Source organism: Phyllostomus discolor, chromosome 3, assembly GCF_004126475.2.
Source record: "Phyllostomus discolor isolate MPI-MPIP mPhyDis1 chromosome 3, mPhyDis1.pri.v3, whole genome shotgun sequence".
NCBI classification, from domain to species: domain Eukaryota; kingdom Metazoa; phylum Chordata; class Mammalia; order Chiroptera; family Phyllostomidae; genus Phyllostomus; species Phyllostomus discolor.
The window spans coordinates 40,798,151-40,820,540 of NC_040905.2; the positions used below are offsets into that span (position 1 = coordinate 40,798,151).

The following is a 22,390-nucleotide window of genomic DNA, read 5'->3' on the forward strand; positions in this document are numbered from 1 at the left end:
TTGCCTAGGATGACACAGGACATACAGGTCAGCTACACAGTGGGTCCCCTGGATTGTGTTTGGGTCTCAGATCGCACCCGCTCCAGTGGCGTCTCTGTCCTGGGAAATGTCAGTGCGCCCTTGACACATATCACTCCGCTACTGCAGCTTGAGATAGCAGAACGGAGTATAATAACTCTTAAATGTCATTGTAGTGTGAGCATGAAGTTTACTTTGAACCTTTTGTTTACCTTGAAATGTAAAATTACTCTTACGTAGACATAGCTAATTTTACATCCATTCGCGGAGGAAACTAATTCTGTAGTTTTTAGTAAATTCAGTTTCTAAATACTGCAGAGAGATGTTATAATGGAAGTCTTATCACTGGTTTTATTGAAAGCAGGTTTAATATATTTAATTTCAGTTATCTGGGGACTTTATAACCAACCACATATATAGAATAGTTTGTAGATATTCTCTCATGAGACGTTACTGTTTTTCTTTAAGGAAAGCTCATTCCATTAGGTACTGCACCCACAAACTAACATACTTCATACTCTGTAGGTGCAATTCAGAATTTTCCATGTCACTTATCAATAACATGAGGCATTTTCCAATTCCAGTTTCAGAAACTGAAATCCTGGATGTGGGACACCAAATATATAAATATTTCTGAAATTAATGGATTAATAGTTTATTTAGAAATTTATGACTGGCAGATTGCCTAAGCATGGCTTTCCAGTTTCTGGGAAAGAAAGTAGGTTGTTTTTCTTCTTTCTTCCTTTCAAATACGGAATTAAGATCACGGACACTTTGTAGCACACTTCATACGTGTCTCAGTTTGGAGACCAGGGTGGCGTCAGTGCCTCTGTGTGCTTATTTTAGGGCTGGAAGGGGCAGATAAGGCTGCACCTAGACAGCCGGCGGCTGTATCAGCGGACATTCCTGAGAGCTTCCCAGTGAGCTGTTAAGTGAAGAGTCCAGTATGCCTGAGAGCAGCAGCTTTTCAATGCGCTGAATGTAAAAGGAAACCGAGTCCCCAGTTTACCACGTACTGACACTAAACCGGAGAATGGTTTTAGAAGATACAAAACTTTGCTCTGTTGAACTATTCTATTTAATACAGTGGAGCATTTTGAATAATAATTCCATATTTAATTTAAGACAAATACAGCCAAGTCTCAATTATCCATACAATGGGAAACAGGGATGGCATTAAGAATTGGGTAAGTCCAGATCTGGTTTATTTAGCCACTTCTCCATTCAGCGAAGGGCACAGCCAGCTTGCACTAACCAGTATGCAGCTGTGTTCCAAGACCCCTTTCTCTGCGGGGGGGAAAGCGTGGTGTGGCATAGTCATGGTCCAGAGGCAGAGACCATTCTTTAAGAGAGTTAGTGCATGATAGCCTGAAAACTGGTGCCGGAATACCGAGCTAAGTCTTCCTTTGATTTTGCCATGTACAAATAATTGGGAGTTGACTAGTTTTCACTTCCTGCTTTGACAGATCTATTGGCAAAAGTCTTATAAGTAAGGTGTCTGACAAATTTAAGTTTTATTTCTCTTCTGAAAGAGACACGAAGCCAAAAGGAAAAAAATTAATGGGACTGTAAGCTTATACCCTAAGATGAATATTTGAGAGTTGGCTGGTAAATACACTCGGTGGCATGGATGGCTGGGGTGGGGGCAGGGATTGCAGTGGTCCACTGACAGCTGGACTTGAGAAAACCTCTGAAACCAGAACAGTTTATAACTCTCTATATGTGATACATTTTGAAGATATTTATTATGAACATAAGTATACTTTATCATTGCCCTGTAGGACTAGAGTAGTGTTGTTGAGTGCTTTTTCTGTGAAGTCCTTAAAAATGTATCTTCCTATATGGAAATGTTTATTGCTTCCTAAACGGAAATGTTAAAATACAGTATTTAACCTGAAATTTCTGTTATATGATTACTTCCCTTTAGTTCCACTGCAGATTTTACCATTGATTCTTAATTAGAAATAGGATGTACTCCACATAAAACAGGACAGAATCTTCTTGGCAAAAAATCACACGCCAGAGGTATCTGCCAAGTTGCTTTGTGACAAAGGAAAAGCACAAATAAAAATGGCAGCAGTAGTGTCAAGAATGTACATTTCAGCAGGAAGCAGTGTACTTGCTCAGTATTTTAGAGCAGAAAAAGGACAAGTGATTAGATCATTCCCCAGTGGTGTTGATAGGCATGCTGTGGTTGATTCTGGCCTCAAGGGAACACGGCCCCTTCAATGAGCTCTGCTATTTTTACTGCCATCATTTCTCCCACTCGGAATGACATTATTTTAACTTTCAGTCTCACTCCAAGGAGCCTGAGTCCAACCCCATCCAGCCCAGGCAGTCCCTGTAGTCCTCTCTTCGCTTTTCACTTCTGGAGGTAAGCGCGCTCCAGTGCCTGCGGAGGCCGCTTTGTCTTCCCCTTCCTTCCCCAGTCCCCACCACGGGTATTGGAGCACTTTGGACTCTGCAATGCATAATAAACGGTTTTTGTCTTAATTGCTGTCCTAGTGTGAACATATAGAGTGAGGAAACTGGTGGAGTTGTTTGCTTGATGACTTACAGGATCACTGAGAACATGTACTTGCTCATTCCATTTAGCGTGTCTTGTAATAGTTTGCTTGGTGTCTGGTGACTGGTTGGCTGTTTGACTCCTGGGCGGATGTTACAGCGTTTCATATTGCTTTCTTAGGAAATAGTCTGTGCTAAGTCCCACAGATTTTTATGCATCTTGTGTAATGATACAATTTATTATAACTTCTGGAAAGCATTTTCTAATTCATGTTTCAGTATCAAAATATCTGTTGCCACAAATGTTTTCATACTCTGTTATTTACAGGACAAAGTATTTAAATTGTGTGAGTAGATTAGTATTTTAATTTTTTTTTTTTAGAACGGCCAGTTATGTACTACCTCACCCCCTCACTCACAGGCTGATATGTAAATTTATTCTTCTCTGTTCTTTAGAGAATTATCTCCAAGGAACTCTACTTGCATTTAGCCCAGTTTGTTACAGAATACATGATAGAAAATATGGCTGGTATTGTATGTATAGCATACATGTTCTAATGGAATTTGTTCTAAATGGAATTGAATACTCTGATGGGGTATGAATTCAATATCTATGGGTATAATGGGTCTAATAAGAAGATACATATAAAGTACCCAGCATTCCTTCCTGTCTCTTTTTAATCATAAGGAATAAAGTAGCATCATACTCGCAGTTGATGGAAAAAGTAACTTAAATTATTTATTAACATATACATTTTACTTCATGTATGCAAACAAATGAAAAAACTTGCCACTCATGGCCAGTTCCTTAAATATACTAACTGACAAGCTTCATGCTCAGATGGTATCAATGGGGTAACTTAACCATCTGCTCCTCTCATTTTTTTTTTTCTCTAAAATAAGACTGAACTAAAATCTGTGAAGAAGAATTGACCTGGGAAATGAATAAATGTCTTGGAACTTTGGTTCTACTCGTCTGCTGACAGGATTATATTTATTATTGTAAAAGTGACTTGCAATGCAAAAGTTCCTTGTAATAGCTTTTATGAAGACTCCTCTGAGTAAAACAGATCTGAAAACATAGGAGTTTTCTGAGCATCCAGAGAACTCTATTGCTCTTGTAACGCGTCCATTGTTGGTGATCCAGCCAAAAGCGGACCGGCTGTCTTCTGACCTTCTCACTGTAACCTGTCTTCATTAGATGCACACGCTTTCTTTTTCCTTCTTAAAGGTGATGGGCTATTCAGGATGAAGGTGCTGTCACTCCTAGTCAGACTGAATGCTGTGGTCGTACAGATGAGGATGAAGTTCTGAAGAGTATTTTTGGAGAAAGTTTTTCGAGCACTGATCGTATTTGAACTGCACCTTAAGAAAACCTTGGGGTGTCAGTGGGGAGAGATGGCAGTGAAGGACACAACCAGAGAAAGAATAAAAAAGAGGCAAGGAGGTGAGAGAGTGGCACGTCATAGAAACGATGTGTGTAGCTAGAACACATGGTGGGTAGAGTAGAAGAAAAGCACGGAGTTTACAGAGATTGATGTGGACTTAAAAATTCATTTGGAAATATGCTATGTAGGGCCTTGAATACTGAGCTAAAAAGTTTGACTTTCATTTTGTCAAGACTCCACCATACTAGAAGATTGTTTTAAAAAAGAAGGAGATAGCCAATCTGAGCTCAGACTGAGAAAACGTACCTTTACCAGAATTAAGAATGGGCTGAGTTTTAGGCAGAAATTCCAACGAGGATGCTGGTATAATATTTCATGAGTCAATTGCAATGAATTAAATTAACATTTACAAATTACTTTATAGTTGACCAAGTGCTTTTATTTACATTGTCTTGTTCAGTTTAATCTATTTGACACTACTACGGGGCAGGAAAGTATATTGCCTTTGTTTATGGATGAAGATGTTAACACCCTTAGAAATTAAGTAGCTTAAGTAGCCTAGGATTCCAAATGAAGTCTCCAGACTTTCCACTGTGACCAACTTAAGATATACATATTGCTCTGAGACCATGAATATCATTTTAATTATGTGGTTTCAGTAGATCTTGTGACCTCCTTCAGTCATGTTTATTTCCCCAGTGCCTCTCTCAGTGACTGGAATGTAGTAAGTGTTTGAGAAGTGTTTATTAAAGAATGAATAAAGAAATAAGTGGAAAGTAAAAGCTATCATAACAATGCTATTCACCAGATAAATATACATGAACACAGTTGTGATTCTCAGTCGTAGACCAGGAGTGTGGGAGAGGATCTGCTCCATGCAGTCATTCAGGGATTCAGGGAATCTTCAACAGCTTCCCTTCAAGGTTGCCTTGGGCATCAACATCCAGCTGGTGGGAAGGGAAGGAGGATGGGAAGTGGAGCACTGCCAGCCTTGAGAGTGGCACCCATCACTTCCAGTCATATTTCGTTGCCTAGACTTTAGTATTCTGACTACACCTGGGGACACAGAAGGCCCGAAAGTGTAGCTCACTTATGTCCAAAAAAACTGAGGAAATGAGTTTGGTAAAATAGCAATCTTTGTCACAGAAGTTGATGAAAGAAAGGTGTCCATAGCAGGTGTGCAGTAAATATGCTTTACCGAATGGTTGACACTGAAACTTCCGGCATTCATTGAATGGAACCCAAGGAAGCAGAGTTGGAGAGGGGGCAGCTACGGGAATGATGAGTAATGAAGACATCTCTGGATAGGGATACGTGGTCGGCAGTGTGGAATTGGGTTTCTCTGATAGTGTGCCTTAAGTGATTACCTAATATGAATTGGAGAGACTCCCAATATGTTTAGGATATTATCACAAAAGAGTATTTATAACATACCTGCATTGAACTGTTTTTTCCTCCATTGATTGTGATGGATCAGATTTCCGCTTTGTTCCTTTTTTATGAGTGGGGTGTGAAGGTCTGGGGAAGAGTGATGGCGGTGAGCATTAACTCACTGTGTCTGTGCCCTTTGGAGGTGCTGACACACAGCGTTTCTAAATATGGCAGTGGCAGGTGCTGTTCCTTTCACAGATGAGCCCCGGAGGCCAGCTGTGAGGAGAGGTGAGTTAGCCCTCCACCTCCCTGCACTCCCCCAGCCCAGGCTCTCTGAAGCTTGCCCAGGAAGAAGAGATCTGCAGCTTCCCTGGCAGCTCAGTTACTAAATGAAATTCTAGTTTGCTTTGTCTCGGGAATGCAACATTGTACTGCTGCTTGGAGGTTATGGTAAGGCAAATGCTGGCTCAGTATGAGGGGTAGAATTTTCTAAGAAAGCTTTGTGCCTATAGAAGGGGCTGCCTCAGCAGGCCCTCAGTTTCATGGCACCAGAGTTTTGCTGGAAGGCCAAGTTCCCACCTAGCTGGAGAGAGGCAGAGGCGTTCCTGAATCGAGAAGAGTATTAGACCACGTTTTCCCCAAAGGTCCTTCCAGCCTGAAATTCTGGTACTTTTATGATCTTCCAGCAGGACTAGGGAGACAGAGGGACAAAATGTACAATTTATCCACAACTAAAAAAAAATGGCCCAAATATTAGTTTATCAGTATCAATGTGAACATCTCAAAAACTTTAAGTAGAATTTTTGCATTTCTTCCCTTTCCTTCTTCTGAAGCAACCATAGCCACTCAGAATTTCCATGGTCCACGGCACTGAAATTGAGTACCACTTAGTAGCTGTTCATATAACGATGACATCAGTGCATTATGAGTGATGTGGATGTAACCTGTGCCAGCTCGTGATCGGGTCTGCGATGAGATAGCAGGATTCCAAAGGCAGCTACCCCCCTGTATGTTCTCAGTATTTTTCTTGGCATCTAGCATGCCTTCCCCTCGACAGGAACCCAGTGAGGAGCTGGGGGCTGGCCACCATGAGTCAGAGACATTTCTATCATAATACAGTGATGTTCTTTTGTTTTTTTCACTTCACACCCCAACTTCTGAGTGGATGGGGAGTGTTAGAGTATCTGCTGCACTTCCCACACTCCCTCCCTTTTGATTCCTCCATCCTTTTATTGGCTTTCCTATTTCATTCTGGAGTCTCAAGCTGGTAGACAGGCAGCCGTGCCGGAGTTGGCCACAGAGCAGGTATTCCATTTCTTCTCCCGAGTCTCCCTCTCTCTGTTTCCGCTGTGCCTGAGAACTCCCATGCCACATGGCTGGTAGGAAACAGTGCAAGTTTCAGAGGAGAACATTGTCACCATGCTATCGATTCCATGGGGACAATCGTTTTTATCTATTTTTTCCCAAGCGACTAACCACACACCTAAAATAGTGCCTGACACTCCATCACTACCTATGGGTGGAATAAATGACTGTCATTCGCTGAAACTCAAGCCTATTCTCATGTTTTCACCTGTGCCCAAAACATGACATATACTTTGTGGTATGTGTGCTTTGAGAATGGCGCCGACGCCTTGGGAGGTAGGGCGTTCATTTTGGTTCTTCCATAAATTTTAAATTATAGACATCAAAGTGTGAAAATTGACCCAGTATCAACCATGAGTAAAGGTCCAGGGACGAAGCAGAAAGTTAAAGGAAGGTAAACCCCATGGCATGTCAGAAATCCTGGCTCTGATGAGGGACAGAGAAAATGATCTGGGAGTCATGGCCGGCCTCAGGCTGCCAAGGATGGGTCAGTGTAAGGACGGGTGGTGGGAATGTGGGCTCCATGGGTGGGGGCGGGTTTCCCTCTCGCTTACTGCCATCTCCCTGGTACTGGCAACAGCACTCGGTGTACAGCAGATAGCACATAAAATTACCTGGTTGCTATCATTGAATGCACTTTCAACCAACAGGAGAGTTCTGAACTGGGGACTCTCAGGGAGTGTCTTTTTAAAAATATGTATTGTAATTTTTCCATTACCATTTAATCCCCTTATGACCCCCTGCCCCCTGCCATCACCACACTGTTGTCCACGTCCATGAATCCCTTCTCCTTTTTGCTCAGTCCTGCCACCCCTAACCTCCCCCACGCCCCGCTGTGGCTGGCCTCCTGCTCTCTGTCTATGAGTCTGTCTCTGTTTTGCTTGTTGGTTCAGTTTGTTCAGCCCTTCAGTCCTGCGGTGCAGTCTGTGCTCCCTCATGGTGTGATTCTAGTCCAGCCTAGAGCCGAGTCACTGCCGCCCTTTTGCGGTGGGGCTCCTGTCCTCCTGGGCACCACAGGCCCCTTCTGGCTGGCTTCCTTCATCACATGACCTGACAGGCTCAGAGGAACTGAGTTTGGGAGCCCCACAGACTAAGCGTCATAGTGCCTGGGTCTTAGTCACTGCTTCCACCACAGTCAACTTCTCGACCTTGAGCAAATCATGAATTTCAGGACCTTTATTGTCTCCACCTGCAAATCTCCAACCTCACTGACAATATAAGAATAACTATTATAGCTAAAAGGTATTTGATCTGATAAATTGGATTAGCGAGAATGGGACCTATTATGGTGGTTCTAAGGATAGTGGGAAAGGCAGGCAGACAATACTTTCAGAGAAGAAGGTATGAGGGATGATTGTCAGTTTTTCCAGGAGCCTGTCCATTTGTTCTGTTGCTGCTAGAATGGTTACCGAGTGCCCATGGCTGCCTGAATTCCCCTTGCTTCACTTGTTGCCATGGTGAGGGGCAGACATAATAAGCATTTACCGAATACGTGGCAATATGTTGTGATTTCGCATCTCCTTTTCACAGGGAACCTGTAAGTACAGGAAAGTGTCCTGATGGCTAAACCCTTTTCGTTTCATTTACTTTGTAGGATGAGCAGGACCATTTATTTATTTTTTTCATTCTCTCTCCTTGTTCCTTCTTTCCCTTTATGGAGAACGTTGTAAAAATCTGAAGAAGCTGGTACCAGATGGCATTTTTTTTGTACTCTGCAGACACCAGTTCCTGTGCTTTTGTGAATGTGATGGTTTAATGAATTGTCTTATGCACCCCTGAGTTTTATTTCTGAATTGTGCTGTAGGACCGAATCTGTTCCATGCAGGCACTCAGAGGAATGGCTCTGCTGTGCAGAAAGGAGCTTGATGATGGCCACTTGGCTGGTCCTGAGGGTGTGGGGCTGGGCTGACAGCACCTCGGGGCAGCGGAAGAGGTGCGGGCAGGCCAGTTAGCACAGCCCTGGGCCCCACCTGCTTTCTGCCCCTCCTGGAGGATTCTGTTGCTTGTAAGACTCCAAAGAAGGGAGAATTTGATGTGTCTGTGATACCGGGGTAGAGGGCAGATGGGGACAGACTCATGTGGTTAGCATTGAGTAAAGGCGAGTGTAATAAATTTACTGCAGAAGGATGCTTAGGTGGCTTCCTTCGATCTTTCTGGAACACATTATTTTTGAACTGATATTATAAGTTACCTTTTATAAAGTTCCTGAGCCTGCAGGATGAAGTCTTGTGAGGTCAGATGGCAAACAGAGCATTCGAGTCCACTGGGTCCCTGGGGCACCTTAGTCCTCTCCGAGCCTTGCTCAGGCCTGGGAGAGTGCCAGCGTGTGCCAGGCCCCAAGAGCCATTCCGGGGCTTTGGTTTTTATCATGACGATTCTCAAATTTTTGTTACATGTCCACTTTTTCGTGTTAACTTTCCTTTTTGGCCTACTGACTTGGCTGGGAGGCCAAAATCTCTAGCCTTGGTGTTTGCACACACAGTGGCTTAGTTGCCAGCATTTCTGGAGCGCTTGCTGCGTGTCCAGTGCTGTTCTTGGTGCTGCACACATGTTAACTCACGCAGTTCTCACACCGTGCCTGTGGGGCGAGGAACAGCGTTGTCCCTTTACGGATGCGAACACTGAGGCACAGGGAAACGAACTTCTCTCTGGTGACCATACATCTTGGGTTGCTCAGGTTTGGTTCTGTTTATGTCTGTTGTCCCCGTATGGTTGTGAAAAATGCTGCTTTTTCACTTTAAACCCTCCATGCTTGGACAACAAATTATACCCACTCGAACCAAACTATGTTGGTTTGAACTCAAGCACCAGTAGCAAGAGCCCACACTCTTGTACTGAGGCGGAAAGCTGCGCTGTCTGTGTTTTCCTTCCACACATTTCAGTTTGCAGTCACTCAAATCTGGGTGCAGAACAGACCGTGCTCTTGACAGGAAAGGTGAGCTCGTCTCTGTGGTGCTCCTCTGCTCGGCTCATTTCACTGTGCTCATACATTTTCAGTGCTTTGTTGAGATTAGAGTTACAGGGTTGAGGAACATGTTTTGAGTTGCGAGGTTCTCTGTCCCTCCGCCACACTTTTTAAAATTTATTTTAGGCAAAGCCCAGAGTGACACAATGTGGGTTAAACTGGTTTCCTTTTGGAAATCAGGCCGAGGGCCCCAGCGGCTGACATTCAGCCGCCGCTCTAACCTGAGCAGCCTGTGCTGAGTCTCCTCTGCCCGGGGACGCGCTGCTGCCGTGGGGTGACAGTGTCTCCTCATTGCTGTGATGGTCCCAGGCCCTTGGAGCCCTCTTAGAAGACAAGCCACTTCAGGCCTGAAGAAGGAGCCTCACCCCACGGGCAGGGAGCCAGGACACGTCCTTTCTAGCACCTGCCATCAAACACCCCTTGCGATCTAGTCCTTCCAGGGGGTGTTCATTATGATGTAGCCTCCCTGGACTGAATCTCGAGACTGCTTTATTTAAACCAACTTGTGGAATTTGGGTTTTAGAATATATTGGAATTACTCTATGGAGTCTCAGCAGTTATCTCATATTTACCAGAGCTTTTGGGGGTAAACAAAAAAATTATTTTAGTGTGTGTGGGTTGGGGGAGGTCCTGCCCTAGATTCTGTTTTGTTACTGCATTACTTTGTAACTAGGAAAAAAGGCACTTCACATCATTTTTAAAAACCTATTTCCTCCATTTAACATGTGACTGCAGCCATTAACACCCACCCTGTTGACAGGAGAATTAAGTTGCGGTATTCTTGGAAAGCATAAGGTGCTGATGACAATGGGAAGCTCAGAGGTGTCTGGGTGAGAGGAGGGAGGCAAATGCAGAATGTAAAAAAAACTTCTCAAGTTCCTCTAACAGCAACATGGGGATAATAATATCTTTCGGTGGTGTTACAAGAATTAATTAGGCAACATTTGTGAAAAGTTCTAGGATGAGTGTTCTGTTTTATTATTATTAGCTTCATACGGCTTTTGGAAGCTCAGCATTCAAAATGAACTATAACACCCGACTTTTGTATCCAGAATGTGGAACATCCTCATTGAACGTGGCAGTAAATGATGAGACATTATGAAACTGTACTAATAGCTGCACTAATGGTCCTGGGGGAAAAGAAGATGAGATGAATTCCATGGATTTTTATGCTTTTCCATAACTTTTCCCATGACAATATGCTCCGCTGAATTATTACTGGATCCAGTTAGTAAAACAGGACGGAGATACCCCAAAGTGAGAGAACATTTATTTCCCACAGGGGTGTCGGAATTCTTTTTCCTCTCCTCTTTATGTAAAAAAGGAAAGCATAGCTCAATCTTAAACAAGTTCTGAGTCAAAAAGTCATCTTTAAGTCTTTTTGTTTGTGTGTGTGTGGGTGTGTGTGTCATCCGCTAGGAAATTCTGTCCATTCTACCTGCGTAGTCTGCTTTCCTCATCACGCCTGTCTCTGTACAGCACTTCAGTCCGCCCTCTACCCCTGGATTGGGGTACTTGCCTCCTAGCTCAGCCTCCTGCTTCAGATCAGCCTTTGCCCTCGGCAGCCTTTTCTCCACCAACCTATCAGAGTGGTCCCTGTGTGTACGCACCCGTCTGCTGGAGCCTCTGGTCCTTGTCTGCCATTCTCTCTGGCCCCGCCTCCTGCTGCCTTCCCCTCATTTCCTTCTGGCCACACTGGGCTCTGCTTTTCCTTGACCAATCCAGGCATGTTCATGTCAGGGTCTATTGTCCCCTGTTCCTGGAATATTCTACTCTTTCACCTAAAAGAAAAGAAAATCTAGGTGAGGGTAGAAGAGGGTTTGGGGGAATAACTGGTGATAGAAAAAAATAAAATAAATTCTAAACTTACAAAAAGTAAGAATAGTACAGTCACCCCCACAGGTACCTTCTGTGCCCCCATTGTGCCTGCCTGCCACAGGTACGACAGGAGGAGTGTCTTTACCCTCCTGCGCCTTCCCCGCCAGCCCCTGTCTGTGTTCAACAAAATGTTTTTGCTGAACCATTTGAGAGCAGTTTGTAGACCTTTAGACACTCCCTAAATATGTCAGCATTTATCTCCTAAGCACAAGTACGTTTTCTTCATGACTATAGTATTATCACATCATTATTGTACTGCCCAGTCGACCACGATAAAATATCTGGTATGCAGTCCATGCCAAATTTCTCTGATTGTCCCAAAATAGCTCTTCATAGTATTTTTTTTGAAGCCCAGGATCTAATTAAAGATTCTGTATTCTATAAAGCTTTCATATCTCTTTAGCTTTCTTTCACTTAGAGTAGTTGCACCAATTTGAGGGGCACTGTTCATTGACTGTCCCACAGTCTCAGTTTATTTGATAGTTGCTTCATCACTAGATTGGGTTTAAACATATTTGGCAAGGACAAGCCTTCCCCATAGCATCACACTGGGAAGTCCAAACTCGGGTGTTCCCCGGATTTGCCTCTCGTGGTGCTGCCCACTTTCTTGCTTTGTGAAGCAATGTCTGGAGTGACATTTTGGGTCCACGTGAATATCTTCTCAACAAGCTTTTGTCCCATGGTCTTTGCATTCACCGATGGCAGTGATTGAATCAAGTACTTTGCTGTGTGTCAAATAAGTTTCCTATTTTTTAATTAAAAAATTTTTTCACTGATTCCAGAGTGAGGGAAAGGGAGGGAGAAAAAGAGGGAGAGAAGCTTTGATGTGGGAGAAACATCCATCAGTAGCTTCTCACACACACCCTGACTGAGGACCAAGCCTGCTACCCAGGCATGCGCCCTCACTGGCCATTGAAAACCGTGACCTTTCACTTTGCAGGACAGAGCCACACCAACTCCAGCCGACTGAGCCACACCTGCCAGGGCTCAAAGGACAGGTTTCTAATTCTGTATTAGCTGCTGTTTTTCAGTTAGGGAATAATTTTTCCCCGTGCCACTCCCTCCATGTTTAGGAGCGTTACTGTTGATTCATGAATTTTTTTAAAAGAATAACATAGAAAACAAGTATACATTTGGTGTCTCATAATCTATGATCTTCTATTTGTTGGTTAGATTGTCCCAAAATTTGTCAGCAGGAAGCCTTTCGGGCAGACTCCGTGGTTCTTTTGACAGGACCCTATTGGTCCTGGAGCGCTGCTCCCTTCTCTGGCACAGCGTGGTGTTCCAGTTGGGCAGAGCGGCCGGAGGAGCACTCCCCCTCCTGATCCCCAGTCACCCGACCTCTTCTCCTCCTCTTCAATGTCTGTACTAAATATACTGCACACAGGCCTTCCCCAGGCCCCCCTAAAAGGCCCCCCAGCACCCTTTTTTAAACATGCTGTGTAATGTTTCCTGCGGTGCATATTCCCACTGGGCATATAACATTTATGTGTTTGTTTGTTTGTTAATCTTACCCAGCTAGAAGGAAACCCTCAGACTGGCAAGGCTCTGCTATTCAGTTCACCACTGGGTCCCTGCTGTCTGGTACATAATACATTCTTAACAAATACTTGGAAAAATGAATGAATGCATTTTTCCCCATCTTGAGGCTATATCAAGCTCTTCCAGATTAGCTGCTCCTCTCCTATTTCTTGACACTGAGATGAATCAGGCTGCAGGGGCTTCATGCTCATCCATCTGGAGTTCACTGCAATTTTACTCCTAGTGGCTTTCCTGCCTTTGGATTCTGGTCACATTTGCAACTATTACTAACAGTGCATCACACATGACACTCACTGCAAGGCACTTGGCAATGACAGTGGAAGCATTTGTGATGCAGTTTCTTCTCCAGCTTCTCTGCACAGAAGGTCTGGCTATTTTGGAATTTAAAAAAATGAAACACAACACTATGTTAGAGTTTTTACATGGGCTCTAATGCTGGAAACTAAAAATTGAATAGAATAAAGGTTTTATTTTCTAAATGAACAAATAAGTAAATCATACCTTAAAACGCCTTCAGGGGACTTGCAGAGTAGTTCTTATCCTCAAAAGAATTTCTGTTCTAACTGTGACGGGAATTAAGAAGAGAATACAGAGTAGGAATTGCACATTAACATTCAGTGAAATTGATGGGTGTGATAGAATGGTGGCCCCAAAGCTATCAAATCTTAATCCCTGGAATTTGTCAACTATCTCAGTGGGAAAAACGTCTTTGCATGTGATTAAGGATTTGAGATTAAGGAGGGTATGTTGGATTATCCCGGTGGTTCCTAAATCCAATCACAAGTCTCCTTATAAGGGACCAGGGGAGATCTGACACTCAGCGAGCTCCAGGGAACGGGGGACAGAGTCTCTCCCTGCGTCTGCGGAGGAAACGTGGCCTGCTGACTCCTGGCTTCTGGCCTATTGATGCCGACTTTGGACTTACAGTCTCTAGAACGGGGAGAGAGTGTATTTTTGTTGTTTTAAGCCACCGAGCTTATGGTCATTGTTACAGCAGCTATAGAAACCAAATGTAATGGTGACCTGTACATTCATTTGTATCGTGACTGTCAAATGACCCTGTGAGAGCTGTATGGTGGCTCTTTCACCTCCATTTCATAGAAGAAGCCTCCAGGACTGAGGGAATCATAATGACTCGAAGCAGCTTTTCTAACTCAGTCCAGTGTTCTTTTTACTGTACTTGGTCCAGTGCCTTTTCCTAAAAATGAAAACTAGTGAACAGCACAGTCTGCTGACAAAGTTGGTTCATGAAAGTGACAGAGCACTGTGGCCAGGAAGATCAGGGACAGACGTATGAGAGGTGGAGCCCGAGCACATCCTTACAGGATAAAGACATTTAAAGGGCTGGACCATGGTGAATTCTGTTTTCTGCAATTCAGGGGACGTATTCCCTCTGCAGGTACTATTTTAACCTTCCAGTTTTGGGGTGCCTTTGAGCATGTGTATGTCCATGTGTCTGTATTCATGGAGGGGAGAGTCCCTTGTTGTGTAGATGGCAGGAGATTTTGCCCGACCTCGAGAAGTGATTGCTGCTTCCACGTGCCTCATGGCTTTGTGACACATTTCAGCAATGGGATCTGGGTAGGCCGGCACAGGCTCCACAGAAAAGCCATGGTGTGAACTGCGGTTCCAGCCTTTGGGGCCTTAACAGTGCTTGGAAAGCACCTAAGGTTAGGCTTACTCTTTCTCTCTGGCAGCCATTACGATTCTGCTGTGCAGACCCTGCTGCAGATCTATGCTCTCGGCCTCCTGGCCTGCACCCCTGCTCCTGCTACTTACCCAGCAATGTTGCACCCTGCTCCCTAATTTATTCAACAGCCATCTTGCTTCCATGAGCCAGGGGCAGTGCCAGGGAGATGAAGATAAGTGGGACTCCAACTCTCCCCTCAGGAAGCTTTCAGACGTGTATAGGAAACTGCTTGACTGAGTGTGCCAGCGATTAGAGGCGATGCTAACCCCATGCTGCTCCCTCTGCACAGACATTGGGAGAACAAAGCAATGTGTTTAATAAAGGGGACTCTGTAGGCTCACCCACCAGGACATGGAAGACAGTCCCTAGACCGTAGCATCTGGCAGAAGGATCTGCACAATTAGCATCCCCACGGTGCAGATCTGGGTCTTCCATGTGCAGTGATTATGATGTGCTTTGGTCTGTCCATCCCTTACCTGTGCCTTTTCTGGACCTTACAGCACTGTCTGGGAGCCATGATCGTATGGGCTCCCTGTTTGGCTCAGTGTGAGACAGAGGAAGGATAATTCAACCCTGTTTTTATTCTTTTAATAGCCACTGATTACTATCCTAAAGTCCTTTGCATCTGTATTCTTCTGTTGATGATGAGAAGTGTTTAGTTTTCTAGACACTGTGCAAAGACCAGCGCCCCAGAACCACATGGCATTGGATAATGTATGGGGTCAGCATCGGGGATGTGGTGTAGACTGCCTCACCTTTATGACTTGGGGAGTTCTTTTTAATGTCAGGCATTGTGTAGAACACCCCTCATGATTTCTTGAGTATCTCTCTTGATTGAGCAAGACAGAAAGCAGAAATGACTGTGAACTCTTGAACATTTAACATTTTCTAATTCATTGATCACAGTAGCAGCTATAGACATTTGAAAAAAAAGTCCAATGCCTCTATGTGTGGCTTTGTTTATTCAGGCCCTTGGCACTGTTTGGGGTCATGGATCCTCTATAACGGCTTCTGGGGCGTGGGCCACAGTCCTGTACCTCTATGACCCATCAGGCTTCCACTGGCTGTTGTTCCTTTCCAAAAGGAGAAAAGACTATAAATCACCAAAGTTAGAGAAATAAGTGAGATTCTATTTGGTGCTATATTCCTTTGTGAACATGAAATTGGAAGAGTGTAATAAAAATATATATATATTAAAGATTTTACTTATTTATTTTTAGAGAGGGAAGGGAGGGAGAGAAAGAGAGAGAGAGAAACATCAATGTGTGGTTGCTGGGGGCCATGGCCTGCAACCCAGGCATGTGCCCTGACTGGGAATCGAACCTGCAATGCTTTGGTTTGCAGCCTGCACTCAATCCACTGAGTTACACCAGCCAGGGCTCGGAAAATATATTTTTATTGTTTTAGCAGTTCTTGTATAACTGTGTACATTCCAGTGGTATTTTGATAACATGGCAGTGATTTGAACTCAGTACTTGGAACTCTATGGTTAACCTGTCTCCTAAGGCATTTTCATTTCTATTCTCTGCTTCTTTGGAGCTTCCATGCAGAACCCATTGCCTAAAGTAGTTATTGTCTATTGGGGTGAACACTATGTAAGTTACATAAATGTCTAATCACCATGTTGTACATGTGAAATTAATATATGTCAACTGTAATTGAAAAATATAGCAAAGTTGTGTTATAAAAGTATACATCTAAAATTATATGGCTTGCTTATTTGGAGGCACTTATTTAATCATATGCCCAAGTTTGTGAATCCCTTTATTCTCCCTTTCCCTCTGAAAAGTATACAGTTTCTGGTTGACCTTGAGTGAGTTGTAGTAATGAGAACAATGTACTAAAGAAAAGCATGACCTAAAATATGCTCATGCTACTTTGTTCTGTTTAAAAATCAGCCTTCTTAGGAAGTCATCTTAAAAATGTTTCTATGTTGTAGTAGTCAGCAAATAGAACTGGCTCCAGTTGGTTTGCTCTGCTAATGCTGTATCCAGAAGAGAAGGTGTTCTGATTTCCCCATTTTAAGTAACTACCTGGTTAGGCCTAGACACCTGGAAAAATAAAACATAAAGGGTATATTCTGAAAGCTACATAATGGTAAAGCCAGAGGATCTGAGATGTTGAAAGCAGAATTTAAGCTGCACCATGAAGGTTGATTAGGGGCTAAGTAAGTGAGAGGAGGAAGGAAGGTCACCTGGGATGCGCAGAAAAGGTAGGAACGAAAGGAACCATGGGAAGTGTTCAGGGATGGGGAGTAAGGCGACTTCCCTGAGAGCTTAAGCAACACCACAATGTGGGGAGAGAGGATTTTCATGGAAAAGGAAGTCTGGGAACAGACTGTAGACTGTCTCACATGCCAGTCTACAAGCCTTGGGTTTAATTTTTTTCAGTATGGAATGTGTCTGAGGGTTTTAACCAGCAAAATGGTAGTTTTAGCAAGATTTGGAGAAACGTGGTATGAATAGAGTGGAGAGAAGCAAAGCGCAGAGAAAGAACAGTCAAGAGCAGAAACAGAGATGGCGGGGGAGGAAGACTGTGAAGGGTGCGATGAAAGAAGAGTCAGTCAACGGGACCTACCGAAGGACGGGAGGAGGCTTTACACAGACTGGAGCGATTAGAGCATTTCAGGGAGGGATAGGGAAGTTGGAGAAAAATCCGTCCTGATGATAACGATTTCACTTTTAATTATGTTTAATCACATCCAATCTGAAATGGATGGCATAGTGGCCAGGTGGCACCGTGCAGCATGCTGCGGGAGATGCAGCCCCAGAGCTGAGAAGAGGTTCCAGGACTTCGTGTACAATGTGGGTGAAGCTGTGGGAGGTATCAACAAAGACACTAAGGCCTCTTTCGAATTGTGAGTGGGAGGCAGATGCTCTGCAAATCCACCTTGCTCATCGTTCCTGTGGTTTGGAGCCTAGATGAAGGATAAACGGCGGACGGTTCCCAGTTCAGGCAGGGAACAGGACTAGCCTTGGGGAGATGTGTTCAGCTGCAACCGGCAGCTGAGATTTCTTGAGTCCATTAAACTGGGGGTAAGCCTAGTGCTCTGATTGGAGAAACACCTGAATAGCCTGAAGTTCCAATCTGGGCCCCTTGAGATGTCCCAGAAGCTAGGCAGAAGAATTTCTTCTACTTACAGTGCCAGTGAGGAATCTGAGGGATTCTAACGGTAGCAAACGTCTCTCTCTCATGGAGGAGAAACTGCAGGGCTGGCTGTTAGCCAGGCCACCGTTCTCTTATCAAGAACAAGGACTATGTTAAAAAAAAAAAAAGCACTGGGCTCAGATCCCAGCACTCTGTGCATTTGACTACAGGAGAGATCATTTGGGCACAAAAACTTCAAAGGCAAAATTTTGTAATCTGCTGTCATTCCCATGTTACCTCACGATAAAACAGAATGTGTGACTTCGAGTTGCACTGCTTATTTTTAAGCCTTCTACTGTGAGGTACTTGCAAAATGTTACTTAGAATAGCTGAATATATTGATTTGATGGATGAAATAATTTAGTAATATTGCTTTTATATACTGGAAATTATCAGCTAATGTCAAAATTTTCATTTTGGAAATCTTTTGGATTATAAGTCAATTGTTCATTTCTCTATTCAAGGGATGGCTAGTAATTAATATTTCTTTCTGACTATTCTTGTAAGGTGCACTCAGAAATCTGTGTTGAGAAGGATTCTGAGGAGCTTAGTGGCAAAAGAAAAAAATGCCAAAACTGTATGATCAGTTAGCAGTACTGACTGTGGTCATGGTAGGGTAAAAATGGGGATGGCATTTCCTATGCCACAGATTTGTCAATGGAAATGTGTTCTGGCGTAGTTATACTGAATTTATTTAGAGAGAAATTGGCCAGAAGCTTCAGGTGCTTCTGAAGAAAACAAAATCCTAGTTTGTCATCTTTGGAGAACATGCATTTCATCGCCCTATAAATTGATTTGGGGTGTTGAGAGATAAGAAAGGCTAGGGCTGGCCTTATTGTAGCCCGATTTAATTTTTCAGGAGACTCTCTGACCCACTCTGATATTGCTTCTGAAGAAGCATTCAAAACTCAGCATCTTTGCCAAGATCAATTTGGCTCAGTAATTGTAAAGTGCTCTCCAGTTTGGGGACAATTCTCACATACAAAGTCTAATTGGTTCCTCATTCAAGCCCAATGAGGTCATCCTCACTGTTTATTTATTTGAACTTCATCCCATCATTTAATTTTTTATAATGCACAAAGCAGCCCCAAATGATGTGAGGCCACCACTCTGTGGGAATAGGTAGGAAATGTGGAGTTATTCAGTGGTGTTATTCTCCTATTATGGGTGAGGAAGTCAGGATTTGCAGAGATGAGTTTCCTGTCCAGCGTGTTACAGACTAGAACGGATCAAGGCTAGGACTCAGCTTCTCGGGTAGATGGCCTTGCTCATCTTAGCTTCCTATGGGTGATATCTTCCTTTCCCTTTGACATCATCAGCCTCATTCCATTCTGAACCAGGGCATCAGTCTCTGAGTGTGTCTGTCTGTCTGTGCTCACTCATCTTTAACTTTTCTGTTTTTCTTTACTGAAGGAAACTAAAGTTGATTCTAACACAGTCATCAGCCCCCGCCCCATTTTCGGTTTCACTGTCGATGATTTCAGTTACCTGCAGCCAACGGCAGTCCAAAATTATTAAATGGAAAATTCCAGAAATGGTTCATGTTTTAAATTACATGTTATTCTGAGTTGCGTGATGAAATGTCACGCCATTGCACCCCATCCGGCCTGGGGCACAAAGCATCCCTTTGTTCAGGGTACCCATGCTGTATATACAGGACAGTGGGATACTTTGAGAGAGACCACATTCAAGTAACTTTTGTTGTAATGTTGTTATAAATGTTTTATTATTACTTATTATTGTTCATCTTTTACTGTGCCTAAACCATAAATTTGACTTAATGTATAGGAAAAAACATAGTACATATAGGGTTGGTACCATCCATGATTTCGGGTGTCCACTGGGGATCGTGGAACATATCCCCTACAGAGATAAGCGTTTGGTAAATTGTCTCACCTGGTGTGGGGGTCACTCAGAAATGCAATCGAATGGTGTGAATGTTTCTGGACACTTATTGCATAGGTAGGAAAATTATAAGAGTATTTAAGGACAACAGGACTTTTTAATTATTTATCAGACTGTGTATATCTGCGGGCATCACGACCATCTATTGGAATCTCCTGTTGGTGGTAGCCCAGGAGAACTAGTGAGTCCTAAAAAATGACATCAATAAAAATCACCTAAAGAGGTGACATTAGAAACAAAACTCATGTTTCCCTTGAGAATGTCATTCTGCAGCTGAAGCCCAAACCCTGGGCTGTGTTGGCTTAGTTAACAGCACCTTGCTCTGACAGCCTTTTGTTCTTCCCCGCTGATATTTGGGCGGCGGTGATCAGCATATCAGTTACTGTCCTCTCCCTTCTATAGGAGGTGATTTGACAATAGTTATGTTAGCTCATATTTTCTCCCTCATTAAAGTGCCTATCTGCAATTTGTTCAGAGGAGGTTGCCAGCCTGCAATTGCTATTGGAGTGTGGTGCCCTTTTGCTGGTGATAAATTTGCACAACTACATAGGGTTCATTGTCTAGTTAGAGTTAGTTTTAGTATCAATCTAAGTACACTAAAATGTGTATCAGGGAATGCGACTTCATTTATCAGAGATTTGTAGCTTTTATTTAGCACAGAGTATTTGTATAGCATTTCTTATTTGAGGAGCTCAGTGGTGAGTATTGCTTTGACTGTGCAGTTGACTTCATTTCTCAGGGGTAAGCAGACAGTTCAAAGTTCCCACCCTTCACTGCCAGAGAGCATTTCGTACACTCCTGACAGCTATGTGTGGCTTCTTTATTAGGGGGATACGAAATGTCATGAGTGTCATTACAAATGGCAGAATTTGTGAGACCCTATGTAAAATTGCAGTCTAGGTTTAGTTCTGGAAGCATTAGCCGATGTCAGTTATCTTCATGGTTCTTCCTCTCCATGATCACAGATGGTTGCTAGTTAGCTGTGTTCCAGAACTCTGAATGTGTGACTCTGGCTTTGGATTTTGACAGAAGCTGGGATTGGAGATGATAATTTAAAGGTGAATAGACAGTTATTCAATAAATATATCTAGGCCTCTGAGACATTTTAACCAACAATTTGCAAGACATGTATGGCTTTATCATTTGTTTAAGGGGCTTGGGGCAGGTTTCAAAGCATCTCTCAGCCCCAGTTTTCCTCATCTATAAAATGGGGTAGTTAACACATATCTTTCTATATGGAAGATGACCGAGTACCAGGCACATTAATGAAGAGTTTCTGTTAAGCTGAGGAAGAGGAGGGGGCTTGGAGTTATTTGCTTATGTAAAGTTGTGACTTAATCTCCAGAGGGTCTGTTCCAGTGGCACACCTGCTACAAAGTCTAATTAAAGATAGAAATTCTGCGAAGTACAAAGGTGTAACTTACAACGTCATATTATGGACATAGTGTTTAGAATATCATTAAATGTAAACAGAATGGACAGAGCAATCCTGGGCGATCATCCATCTCAGCCTTTTGGCCAGTAGTATTTAGGAGTTTACAGGGGAGACAAAGGCAATGAACCTGACCTTCGTTCATACAGCACTCATTCATTTTGAGTACCAGCTACTGAAAGGGCTGTGTTCTAGGCTCTGAGGACATAGAGATGAACAAGGTGGGGAAGGTCTCTGCTCTCATGTAGCTTATATCCTGGTGGGGTATGGGAATAGAGAAAAAGAGGATCTACCATAAAAAAGTCAGAAAGACATCAGAGAGTAACAAACGATATGCAGAGAAATGAAAACTGCTGAGTAGTGTCTCTCTCTCTCTCTTTTTCTTTCAAGTTTGTTTATTTATTTTAGAGAGGGGAAAGGAAGGGAGAGGGGGAGAGAAACATCAACGTGAGAAACATCGACTGGTTGCCTCTTGCATGCACCCCGACTGTGTCCTGGGCCTACAACTCAGATGGGTGCCCCAATTGGGAATCAAAACCAGAGACCTTTCGCCTTGCAGGACAACACCCAACCAACTAAGCCACCCCAGTGAGGGCCAGTGGCTTCTTTCTTTCTGAGGGAGTGATATGTGAATTGGACCCAAAGGAACAGAAGAAGACAGCCATGCGAATACGAAAGCAAAGGCCTTCGAGTAGAAAGAGCTCCCCTAAAGAAGTCGGGCATGCACAAGGGGAAGGAGCGTGACCGAGGGGGGAGATGGGCAGGGCCAGCGGTGAAGGTCTTCTTAAGTCAGAGTCTGGAACTGGCTTTTCCCTAAGCCTGATGGGAAAGCACTGGAGGTTTTGAAATAGGAATAACAGTATAGTTTGCATTTTAAAAATTTCCTCTCACAGCTTGTGTAATGCATACATTGAACTCAATTTAGAGTTTAGGAAGTAGTCTAGAAGAGAGGTGGTGGAGGCTGGACCAGAGGGTAAATGATGAAGCCAGAGGGCAGTAGCTGGATTCAGGCAGTATTCTGAAGGGAGGATGCACAGGACTTGCCCGGGGATGAGTTGGAAGAGGGGGTTTGAGGGAAACTCCATCAAGGTGGGCTCCTAGACTGCTGGCTGGAGAAACAGAGCAGATGGTGGGTCGCTTTGCCAAGGTGGGGAAGACTTGGGGAAGGGCAGCTTGTGGCAGAA

General features: G+C 43.6%; 1 protein-coding gene and 1 long non-coding RNA gene across 2 annotated transcripts in view; one reads left to right on the forward strand and one right to left on the reverse strand.

Moving 5' to 3' along the window:
• MAST4 (microtubule associated serine/threonine kinase family member 4) overlaps window positions 1-22,390 on the forward strand; it is a 532,524-nt gene that overhangs the window by 333,294 nt on the left and 176,840 nt on the right.
• On the reverse strand, window positions 4,641-7,346 carry LOC118499237. The gene is made up of 2 exons (XR_004901763.1): window positions 5,346-7,346; window positions 4,641-4,858 (listed from the first exon to the last, which is right to left on the reverse strand). It is a non-coding gene; the product is annotated as an uncharacterized LOC118499237 (long non-coding RNA).